The sequence below is a fragment of the Canis lupus genome, chromosome 16 (assembly GCF_011100685.1).
Source record: "Canis lupus familiaris isolate Mischka breed German Shepherd chromosome 16, alternate assembly UU_Cfam_GSD_1.0, whole genome shotgun sequence".
Lineage (NCBI taxonomy): Eukaryota > Metazoa > Chordata > Mammalia > Carnivora > Canidae > Canis > Canis lupus.
This window is the reverse complement of record NC_049237.1, coordinates 6,452,709-6,464,527: the sequence shown is the minus strand read 5'-3', so window position 1 is coordinate 6,464,527 and position 11,819 is coordinate 6,452,709. Positions and strand designations below refer to the sequence as shown.

General features: G+C 53.4%; 1 long non-coding RNA gene across 1 annotated transcript; it reads right to left on the bottom strand.

Moving 5' to 3' along the window:
• Positions 1–2,601: 2,601 nt before the first annotated feature.
• LOC119874629 lies at positions 2,602–11,816 on the bottom strand. Its single transcript, XR_005371220.1, has 5 exons — positions 11,180–11,816; positions 6,419–6,497; positions 5,202–5,397; positions 3,496–3,590; positions 2,602–3,300 (listed from the first exon to the last, which is right to left on the bottom strand). It is a non-coding gene; the product is annotated as an uncharacterized LOC119874629 (long non-coding RNA).
• Between the last annotated feature and the right edge of the window lie 3 nt (positions 11,817–11,819).

Genomic DNA, 11,819 nt, shown 5'->3' with positions numbered 1-11,819 from the left:
TCAGAGTCTGGTTTTTTTTTCTACTTGTCTCTGATTCAGAGAGCTGGAGGACACAGTGAGGAGTGTGTGTGTGTGTATGTGTGTGTGTGCACACAGGTGTGGATGTGTAGGAGAGAGGGGGAAGCTGGGGGGCAGGGTGAGGTATCTCTGTGGGCAGGGTATAGAAGGGCCGCCCTCAAATCTAAGGGAAAACCACTCTCCCATCCCTGCTCTTGGGCCCAAGGCCAGGCCATAGAGCCCTGAGCAAACACTGCAGCTCAATTAGCTTCTCCCCACCCACTCAGGGGTCAGTGGGTTCAGGTTGGGGGGGGGGGGGGGAGGCGCTGGGACCCAAACCTTCAACTGGGAACTTTGTGCCCATTAAACCAGCGTGTGTCACCCGCTGACCCCCAACCTTCTCCACACTGCTCAGCTCCAGGCAAAGACCCCAGGTCAGTCCCAGGTGGCAAAGGGAATAAGGCAATGAGGCATCTGTCCTGTGGAGGAGGGAGGCTGCCGAGGACATTCCTTCCTCCACTTCTTCCACCTGCTGCTGCCTTTGCGTGGGGCGCCACGACTTCCTTCTGGGAAATTGAGAACAGATTCAAAATGGGCATGGAGGGGGCACCTGGGTGGCTCAGGGGTTGAGCATCTGCCTTTGGCTCAGGGCATGATCCCGGGGTCCTGGGATCGAGTCCTGCATCAGGCTCCTTGAGGGAAGACTGCTTCTCCCTCTGCCTGTGTCTCTGCCTCTCTCTGTGTCTCTTATGAATAAATAAATAAAATCTTTTTAAAAAATGGGCATAGAGGGCTGGGAGGAGCGGGGGCAGGTTGCTGGATTCAGACTTCTGTCAATAGCGCCCTCGCAGTTCTTGGACCTGACGTCATGTCCTTGGACGGTGGGGAAGTGGGCCTAGGGTTGGGTGACCCTGCCTGCACAGGTCCTCTCACATCTGAAAGTCCCATCCCCTGTTCCCCCAGGGGTTGCTGGCTCTGAGCGGCAGGGAGGATGCCCTGAAGCTCCTCTGTCTTGCGGAGCCTCGCAGGGTTCCCCAGCCCACTCCGCAATGGCAGGGCTGGAGGGGACTGGGGAGATGACGTGTGTATCAGTGCGTGCAGGACAGGAGCACAGCCGGCTGGGGCTCCGGGCTGCCTGTGGCTGCTGCATTTCAGGCGTGGCATCTCAGCCTGGGCACCACTGCTATTTTGAAACAAATCATTCTTTAGTGTGCGTCCATCCCACACACTGCAGGATGTTTAGCTGCCACTCACTGGGTGACAGGAGGATCCCCTTTCCCTCAGACATTGCCAGATGTTCCTTGGGGGGCAAAATCACTCTCCATTGAGAACCACTGATTTCGGGCAAACGCGTGTATCTATTTCTCTTTTTCTGGTTTTTGTCCCTTTATGTTTATTCTATGTCTCTCAGTTTCTGTTTTTCCTTTCTCGTTGGCTCTCTTTGCAATTGTATCTCCTCCCTTGGTCTTAGACTGTGTAGTAGCACATGTGGGGTCTGTGTGCATGTGTATGTTAGGTGTGCAGGTGTGCAGGTGTGCATGCAAGTGTGTGCTGTGGTATATGATGTGGTGTGTGTGCACGTGGTAAGTGTGGGGTTGTAGCGTATGATATGCTATGTGTGTGTGTGCATGTGTGTATGGTATGTGAATGGTGGCCTATGATGTGGCGTGTGTGGTCTGTGTGTGGTTGTAGAGTATGATGTGAAGCGGGTGCGTATGTGGTGTGTGAGCAGCAGTCTATGATGTGGGTTGTGTGCATGTGCGTATGGTATGAGTGTGCGCGTGCATGTGTGTGGTTGTGGTGTATGATGGGTATGGGGGGGTGTGCCTGTGTGTGTGAGCGGTGGTCTATGACATGGGCTGTGTGTGTCCACGACTCTGAGTGGCCTCTCTGGATCCCCTGGTTCTTTTTCCTCTTTCATCTCTGCTCCCTGTGTCCTCGTCCAGCTGGCCACATCACGCCACGCCTGCTGCCCATACCTTCCAGGAGGGTGTCTCCTTCGCTGTGAGGGTGTGCGGTGCATGCCGGCCTGGCTACAAAGGAAAAGCAGGCGAGAGGCTGCGAGGATGGAGGCGGCACAGGGCAGCGAGGTCAAAGCCGCTGCTCACTCAGCCTGGAGTTTGTTCCAGTCACTGGGTTCACAGCCCCGTGTGCCAGCTCATGAAGGCTGCACGGGAGCGGGCGGCAGGTCAGCAGGTGAACAAGTGCGCGCACACGCCCTTTCCCCACCCCTGCCCCCCCACACAGGCAGGCGCCCAGCGCCGCCCAGGGACTCTGCAGATGGTGGTCTGCTGAGCAGCCCGACTGGGAGCCAGATGCACTGGGCCCTAGCGCTGGATCGGGGGTCCCCGGGGGGCAGTTTGTGCTAGAAGCCCTCCAAGCTTCTTCTCAACTCAAACATCCTGCGATTCTTTTTTTTTTTTTTAAGATTGTATTTATTTATTTATTCATGAGAGACACAGAGAGAGAGAGGCAGAGACACAGGCAGAGGGAGAAGCAGGCTCCCTGCAGGGAGCCCGATGTGGGTCGATCCCGGGTCCTCAGGATCACACCCTGGGCCGAAGGCAGGCGCTAAACCGCTGAGCCACCCAGGGATCCCCTCATACCAAGATTTTAGAGCGGTTGTGGTGTGTGTGTGCATGTGCATCTGTGTTCTGGTGTCTCCGGTGTAGGAGCCATTGGTTCTCCTGGACCATGACCCCCTTTCAGAATGTGCTCAAAGGTGGGCATATGGGCATGGGATGTAGGAAAAAGAACATTCTTCTTGACCCATGCCCGTGTCCCTCCACTGTCAGATTCTCCCCTCCCCCCACCCCACCTGGAATGAAAGATTTTCTGAGCCAGCCTTGCGGGGTTTCCCTGGGTTGGTAGCCCCTCCATCACCTTCTCAGAGCATCTTGTCTCCTAAACCCTCTATCTGGAAGGTGAAGCTTTAGAAGGAGCCTGAGCTGCCTCTGATTCTCCCCTGAGGCCTCTAGAGACTGGAGTCCTATGGCCCAAGGCCTGGGCCAGCCCCTCTGGAGATAGGGCAGTGTGCAAGAGTGTGTCAAAGTCCACAGCCCTCCTGCTGGCCACATTGTCCCAGCCTCCTGCACTTCCTCCCCTCCCCCAGACCCTGAGGTCTCTTCCTCCCAAACCCAGACCCCTCTGCTCAGCCACCTGCCCTACCCTCTCTCGTCCCACCATACCTGGAACAGAGAGGTTCCTCTCCAGCAGGTGCTGCAGCCAACTGCGAAAGAGGCTGAGGGTGTGCAGCCCCCAAAGACCTTCCCAAATATGCCAAATGTGCCATGAGGCTGGTTTCTGGAAGAGGTGAAAGAGAGCAAGATGTGTAACCAAGACAGCTGCATTCCAATCCCAGTTGGACCAGAAATCACTGTGGGACCTTGGCCAAGTCACTTACCTTTGAGTTTCCTGATCTGCAAATATAAGGACTCTTCAGTTCTCAAGTTTTCCTGTTCCCTTCCACACTCCCCTTCCCCAGGGAGCCCCTCTCACCTCCTAGGCGTGGACAGGATGGAGCTCAGAGCAACCTCCTCTCTCTCCGGGGGGGATTGTGTGTTCTATGTCTCTGTATCACTGGGGCAGATGCTCTTCCAAGCAGAGAAGAGAAAGAGAAGGTCAGCAGGCAGGACTTGGGGCCACATGGCTCTGATCACCCTGAAGCTTTACAAATGGCAGGATCCCGTGACCCCCTAATTATAAGTGGAGAGAGGGTAAAGCTCCCCCCCACCCACCGCCACAATTCCCAGAGCGCGGACACCCAGAGACGAGGCTGTGGCCATCCGCCAGGGTGGGAAGGGGCTGGCTCTCCACTCCACTCTGTTTCACTCTGGGCAGCGTTCCCCATGCTGGGCTCAGGGTGCGCGAGGAAGGAGCCGTGGGGCCGCTGGGCCTTGAGTAAACAGCCTTGGTTTGGGGCTCAGGAGAAAGGGTCTACATAGCCATTATCCCAAATCGGATCACTGTTATTAAAAACCCCCAATCAAAAGCATGTGCTCAAACTGGGGGCCATAGCCTTCTCCGCAGCAGCCCTCAGTGGCAGCCCTTTATCAGCGATCTTCCCCCAGATTTGACCCCACCTGCACTTCTTACTCTTTCTCTGTCCCCACCCGAACAAACTCAGTGAAAGGGCAATGGGCCGTGATAAGAACTCTTTCAAATTCTATTTATTTAGCTCAAGCACTCACGCAGACACCCCAGCAACTTCGTCATAAAAACCAAGCAAAATGCCAGACTTGTTCTCAAAGCAGGGCCGTTGTTGAATGCTTACATACGGGCACGTGCAAACCGGGAAGGAAGGTGAGGGCAGTCTGCCTCCTCCTGAGGGCTGGTCTGGGAGCCCAGGGTGAGGACTCAAGGAGCAGCTGGGTACAGAGCTGAACGGGGAGGGCAGAAACGGGCTGGGCTTCGAGCCCAGGACCCTGAGAGGCAAGATCGGGGCAGGAGCTGGGACTCCTCTTCCCAAAGCTGGGCTTGGATGGACCCCAGCAAGAAGGGGAGGCCTCCCCACGTGTCCAAGCAGACTCTGGGGCAGATACCTGAGCAGGGCGTGGTGGGAGGCTGAGAGCAAGGTGGAGAGGCAGGGGCCAGGGGGCCAGCAGGTACAAGGGAGGGACTGAGGAGCATTCTCCAGAAGGCTGTTGGGCAATTCTGGACCTTCCTAGGCCCCAAGAGCCTGAGGTCGTTAGGAGACGCTTGGAAATAAAAAGCTCTTCGCTGTCGGGCACCTCCCCAGCCATCTGAGCCCACAACGCATAGGCTTCCCCCAACACGGCGCCCTCCGTGTGGAGGACCCGGTGCACATGGGGCGTGTGGCTGGTACTGGTACCTGCAGGGGGGCACTTGGTGGAATTTCCTGATAGGGATCTGGTCACAGGCCCCAGGGAACCAGCGCTGCCATCCACACGCTGTGCCCTGGGACAGTTCTCAGGCCCCTGGCTGCCCTCCCCGGTCCCTCCCCCTTCTCCTGGCCTTGCTGAGGCTCCCAGCTCCAAGAGCTGACTTTGATGTGTCCAGGAGGCTACAGGGAAGTCCAGGAACCATGACACAGTCAGGGCTGGGCCTAAAAGCCTTACACACAGACCAGAGTACAGGCGACGTCAGAGCACACGGCTGCCTACCGGAGCCTATGTGGGAGGTGCTAGTATGTGACTCAAGTTAAAATGCAGGCTGTCCGGGGGTGGGAGGGGCCATGGATGTACCGTCATAGGTATGCAAGTGCCGTGAGCTAGCATCACGCCTGGGGGCCTCTGAGTTCCATCCTCTGCAGGCCGGGTGTAGAGGGTGGCGCCCCCCACCTGGGTCTGGATTTGCCCATCTGTCCACACAAGATATCGAGGGAGCTATTGTGGTGACAGGTCTCTCCAGGGGCCCGGAAGCCCGGATTATCGTCCTGCCCTGTATTGGAGAGATCAGCAACCTCGATCACACAATCTCTCCGAGAATTGGCTTCTTTATCTGTAAAGTGAGGATAGAAATCTTGCCCTGTTTACTCTAAAGGGTGGTTCTTTGGCTTAGAGAGGATAATGGACTCAAAAGACGCTATGTACAGTGTCGCATGAATACAAGTCATTTGCTTTATCATTGTTGCTTGGGTGGGAGTCTTTGAAATTGAAACAGCCAGGAAATCACTTTCTGGTAGAAATGTTAGACTCTCTTGCTTCAGGGACCCTGAATCTTGTAGGGGAAGGAGCACGTGCCTCGAGACCAAATGCATTTGGGTTTGAAGTCAGACCCTGCTGGTTACTAGTTGAGCTCAGGCAAAGGAGGCCACCGCTCGGGCTTCAGCTTCCTGTCCACCAAATGAGCAGAGTCATACTCATGTGACCTCAGGCAAGGAGCTCCCCTCCCCTCGTGAGGAGGTGACCCGCGTGAGGCTCCTGGCCCACAGCAAATGCACAGTCAGAGCCTCTATTTCTAGTCCTTTGTCCCTCTCTTCTGCTGCTGCTTTTGTGTCTTGGAGCCCTTTCAGTAACCAGCTTACCCTCCCATGGGCCAGTCCCCCTCGTGGGACCAGAGCAGATCTGACCTGTTGCCGCCTGCACAGGATGGGTTTCCATACGGTTCATCCCATAGACCTCACCCCTTGTCCCTCCCAAAGAGGCAGTTTCATCAAACTGAACTGCCTGGCTCACCACTGAACTGAGTAGGGAGGAAATAGGGTCTGTGGCATTTCCCTCACACCAGGCCCCGTGACCACGACAATACTGCCCCAGTTCAGGAGAGGCCTCAGATTAATTATCTGGCTCACAGGCTCCAGCTCATCCCTTGAAGCGGAAGTCAAAATCCCATCGTCTCTTGTCTTCCCCCTGTACCCCCCCTCACTCTGTGGGGCCTGGTCCTGCCTCTTCTGTGCCCGATCTCCCTTCTCCGTGCCCTTGTGCGAAGCAAGAGTACGGCATTAACATTGTCCCCTTACCTGCCTATCTCCCCCATTGGCGGAGCCTCACAGGAAGAGGTCAAAGCACATCGCGTCTTCTTTGTCCCCATCAGAGCACCTGGTGTAGAGTATATGTTGAATTGTGTTTTATGGAGAATGATCTGCGCCGAGGAAACTGCAAGGTATTTAGTGGGTACATTTTCTTTCCTAAGCCCCAAAGGGAAAGGTGGGTCGGTGTGCAGGAGAGCGGCCCAGAAGGTGACAGGGGAACAACGGAGGTGGCAGGGGACCCTGCACGTGTATGTGTGTGTGTGTGTGTGTGTGTGTGTGTGTGTGTGTCCCCTGGGAGGAAAGGGGATATTTGTCAATCCCCAGCACACACCACAGAGAATGACTACTGCCCTTGGAAGGTGAAGTGAGCAGCTTCGGGGCGGGGGCGGGGGGGTGTACACTGAAGCACCTAGGGCTGTCCCAGGGCTCCCTCCAGCCCACCCTCCTATCCTGAGCACCCCTTCCTGGCTGGCCCAGGACCCCGGGGGAGGCAGTGACCCCTGACCTAAGACCCAGAGGGTCTGGGACAGAGGCCACGGGGCCTGGGAGCTGTCTTCTTGTCCACCAGGTTCACACGAGGAGGGGCAGGGAAGGTGAAGAGGCAGACAGTTCCTCATGTCTGGGCAAAGGAAGAACAATTTGCCACTGTCCTCTCTGGGCCTGGTTTACGTGGTGAGAAGGGCTGGAGTCTGGGAGTCCTTGGGAGGAGGGACTAGACCTCATCCATCTGGGAGTGATGCTCTCTGACCCCGGGTGGAGTCTCTGAGGACTTGGTCAGAGGTCAGTCACCTAATGGAGCCACAGTCACCAATTTCTCTCTCTCCCTTACCTTCTTGTCTCTGAAGCAGGAGGAGGTGCTCGGTGAGGGTTGAGGAACAGCAGAGGGAGTGAGAGCATGAGAGAAGTGAACTCGCGCAAGGCAGAGACAACTGCCATGCCAACTTGTAACATCAGTAAGACCTCGGTGGCCCACGTGCTTTCAGGCGTGTGCCGCTACTATTGTCACAACCGCGGCAGGTGGACGACGCAGAAGGCCTCAGCTAATATTGCAGTGAAGTGAGGGAACTGAAATTGGGTTTTACCTGCACCTGTCATCCCTAAAGGGCTCCACAGCCTGGGCAGGAGGCTGTTCTGGAAGCACATCCAGCAGCAGGATGGGAAGGGGCCGAAGCCCTGCGGGGCCGCAACGATCACCCATCACTGGGCATGAGCACAGGCTCAGATCCCCCCTCACAGGAGCCCTGCACGGCCTGGGAGAGCTGGGGACCCACGCTCTGTCCCTCCAGCTGCAGCCTGGCCTTGCACAAGCCTCCCTCCCTCGGGCCCCGTGGCCATAACCGCCACCTCCTCAGTGCCAGGGTTAACAGAGAAGTGGCACAAACAAAGGCAGGTGTGCCTGGTCCTGCCCCAGGTGGCTTCTACCTGGCCGCACCCCCCCCTCCCTAGCGGAGACAGGGGGCCAGCCTCTCCTGTTGGGGTGACACCGGTTCAAGTATTCCTTTCCTTGCACATTTCTCATTTTCGCCTTTGTTAGGCTTCTTGACACCCCGTGGAGGCATTTTCTCAGCTACCCACTGAGTGATCTTGGTGGGGGGGCCCAGAGGATGCCACAGTCCGCCCCTCCTCCGGTGCCCCTTCTCCGCCCACCCGGAGCATCCACCCTCCAGGACCCCGGGGCCAGCGCTTACTTCCCTCATCTGTGCTTGGGCTCTCCCCGCCCCGTCTGCGTCCCAGCGCCCCAGCTTATCTTGCAGTCCTCCAGCCCAGCAGGCGGGAGGGAACCGACCTCTGCCCTTCCTTCCAAGGCTGCAGGCGGCCCATTCCTCAAGGGCTACCCAGCCATTCCTACCAGAACCCAGAAACCTGTCAATAAAATGCTTTGCAAACAAGCTAGAAGACGCTTTTGTAAAGTCCAGTGATGCCTTCTTCGGCAGCAAAACCTCCTGTGCCTTCCTGCCCCTCCTCTCCAAGGTGCCCAGGAGCTAGAGTTTTCCGGAGGAGACGGGAAGGAGAATGCGAACTGTTTGGGGGTACCCAAAGAATTCCTGAGACAGGAACATGAGCATCTCTTTTGCCCTGTTCCCCATCTCCCATCCCAGGAGCCTGTAAATGAACCTGGCATCCACTTGGCAGCACAAAACACCTGCCGACTATTTTAACACGCACACAGTTCGCTTGCTGCGTCTGCTGTGCAGTACATCGATGCCTGTGCATGCTGCTTCCCCTTTTTCACCTGGGCTCCAGAGGCAGGTGCAGAATCTTGTCTATTGCCTTGAATGCTTTTTTCAGAGGGTGCCACATACCAGAGGTACAGTAAGATCTGTTCCAGGGCTTTGCTGTTGGGGTTCTTCCCTCCTTTCCCTCTTCCTTATGATATTCCACATCTCTTCCTCAGCCTCCTCCTCCTTCCCACTCTCTTCTCTCTCTCTCTCTCTCTCTCACACACACACACACACACACACACACACACAGAAGTATATTTAACCTGAAAATTTCCCCAGTAATCACATTTGCATTGGTTTTTATCTTTTTCAAAGTGTTTCTACCCATATTATGTACTTACCTTGATTATTACAACCCCACTAAAAGGCAGGTATTTTTTTTTTTTTATCACCTTTGACAGATGGAAAAAAACTCAAGCATGGCCAGTGAGAGAGCTTAGAATAAAAACCGGTCAATCATTCATAGATCTAGTTAATGAATATTTATTGCACACTACATTGTACTAGGAATTATGCCAGACCTTGGGAACACAGTGATGAATAAGATAGACACCATCTTTGTCTTTGCGGAGCTTACAGTCTACTAAAGAAAACAGACATTGAAACAAATAAGTACAGATAAGACGCAGGATGCATATACAAAAGAAAATGTAGGTAGCCTGGAAACATAAAGCAGATGGACTCTAACCTAGCCTACGGGCCAGCACCCCCACACAAGTACACACAACCGATGTACGACCATGAGGCTGAGACCAACAAGATGACTGGAAGTCAGCAAGATGGAAGGGAGAATGGTGCAGGGAGGTAGAAAGGTCCAGAGATTGTGAAGGCCAAGAAGAAGAAGAACATGGCACTATCCAGGAACTAAGAGAAATCCAGGGCAGTGAAATAAAAGCTTGAGAGAAGAGAGGTGTGGGGAGGCTGGAGGGTTGCCCAGGGTTGGCTTATGGAGGGTTTCCAGAAGACCACACTTGGGACAGGAATCACCTCTTACAAAAAACCCTCCTGGCGTAGTGTGGACAATGGATTAAAGAAGACTGAGACTGCAGGCAAAGAGAGCAGTTAGAAACCTACTCTTGGAACACAGAAGGGTTCTGAGAGGCAGAGACAAATGGAAGATTTTTATATTGGTATGGAACAGTCTTCAAAATGTATTAAGTGAAAAAAAATGTATTAAGTGAAAAAAAGCAAAAATTGGTTTTCTAATAAACTGTACCATTATATGCATTTTTAAGGGGGATACCTACATACATGTGCTTGGGTATACACAGAGTCTTTTTAGAAGGATAAACTTTGATTGATGAATGTCCCTGGAGATAATACCAGAGGGCCCAAGACAGAGGTAGGAAAGCCTTTTTTGCCTGTATATCTTACGTGCTCTTTGAATTCTGTGCTATGTCATGTATTATCTAATCAAAATGAATTCTTTTCAAGGTCAATGTTTTAGGGAACAGAATCCACAAGATTTGAGATTTACTGGATCTGAGAGTTGAAAGAAATGTGTTGAAGATGATGCCCGGATTCTGGCTTAGGCAACTTTGCCTACCATTTGGTCGGGAACTCTGGTGGAGGAGCAGGTTTGGTGAGGAAAAAAAGCTGTTCAGTTTGGGACATGTTGAGTTTGAGGTGCTTGTAAAATATCCAGGTTCAGCTGTCTAATAGATAGGCATCCAAGCTGTTCATGCCTGGAGCTTAGGAGACAGATCTGAACCAAAGATAGGGAGTGGGGAGTCATGAACATGTGCATGTTAATACAACCTGCAGAAGCAAATGAGACTGCCCAGGTGGTGAGAAAAACAGAGAGCCTTGTGGACCAAAAATATTTAAGGGATTTGTGGAAGAGAAGCAGCCAGCGTGGTAGGAGTGTGTGGCACTAAGGTGGTGAGATCACGGTGGTGAGTGGCCGACTACAGTCTGAAGGCTACTGAGAGTTCAAGCAAGATTGAAACTGTTTGGCGAGCTTAGCCAGAGGTAGATAACATGAGAGATGTCAGCAGCATGGAGAGGCAAGGTCAAATCACAATGGGTTGAGGACTCAGTGTGAGGTCAGTAGACAATGGAGGCTTCTCTAAGAAGCTTGGCCCTGAAGAGGGAGTAGAAAAGATAGGGCAATAGCTGGAAGGAGGGAGAAGGGTTGAGGGAGGGTGTTTGCCTTTCCTTTGAAGATGGGAAAGAATAGAGCATGGTTATTTGCTGACCCCCAGGGCTAGCAGAGAGGGAGGGGGTGCGATACACAAATGAGAAGATACACAAAAGAGGATGGTGATGGACATGGGTGTCTGAAGAGAGAGAAAGAAAACTGAATGTGGAACTCAGATGGAAATTTAGCTTTACACAAGAGAGGAAGTGCTTCTATTGTAAGGAAAATAAGAGGAATCGATGACTGAGCACTTTTAGAAACCCTGCCTGTGGTCCAGCGTGTAGAACCCTGTGCCTGTGCATTCCTGTGATCCCTCATTGTTCCACACTTATCTGTGCTTTGTAGGAGTACATGGATGAACCTAGCAGTTTCACAAATCCCACTTACCTCTTGGCTATTCCAGACCACGGTCTTCCTAAACGATATTATGGCTTTTGCGTGAGGGTGTTGATAGGGCTGGGGTGAGGTGCAAAGGACTGGAGACAAGAGGGAGGCTGCCATAAGCCCGGTACTGGGTGCCCTGGACACTGGCTCCCAGTTTCCACCCTGGAGAGGGATGGCCCACCCTGCATTGTTGCTGCGACCCCACAATTCAGCACAGGGGCAGAGGGAGCCAATTCAGGTTGGCTGCTGCAGGAGACGCAGCCAGGAGCCTGCTAGCTCCATGCACAAGGATGATGAGCTGCTAATGAGCCACCTGAGGGACATACCCAGGACAGTCCCATAAAAGAAATGATTGAGCTGTTCAAGCACAGAAAGGCATAATTTACCACACTTATTTAAACATACACCTGAACACACATGAGATACAAACACTTTAGACTGTGAACCTCAACAAGCAAGGATAAGACAACTCAAAAACAACAAAAAACACGATTCAAACATAGCTCAAGCACTTGAATAGCTATTTCTCCAAAAATAAATATACAAAGGGCCAACGAGCGTATGAAAAGATGTTCATTGTCATTCGTCATTGGGAAAATACAAATCAAAACCACAATGAGATACTACTCCGTATCCATTAGGA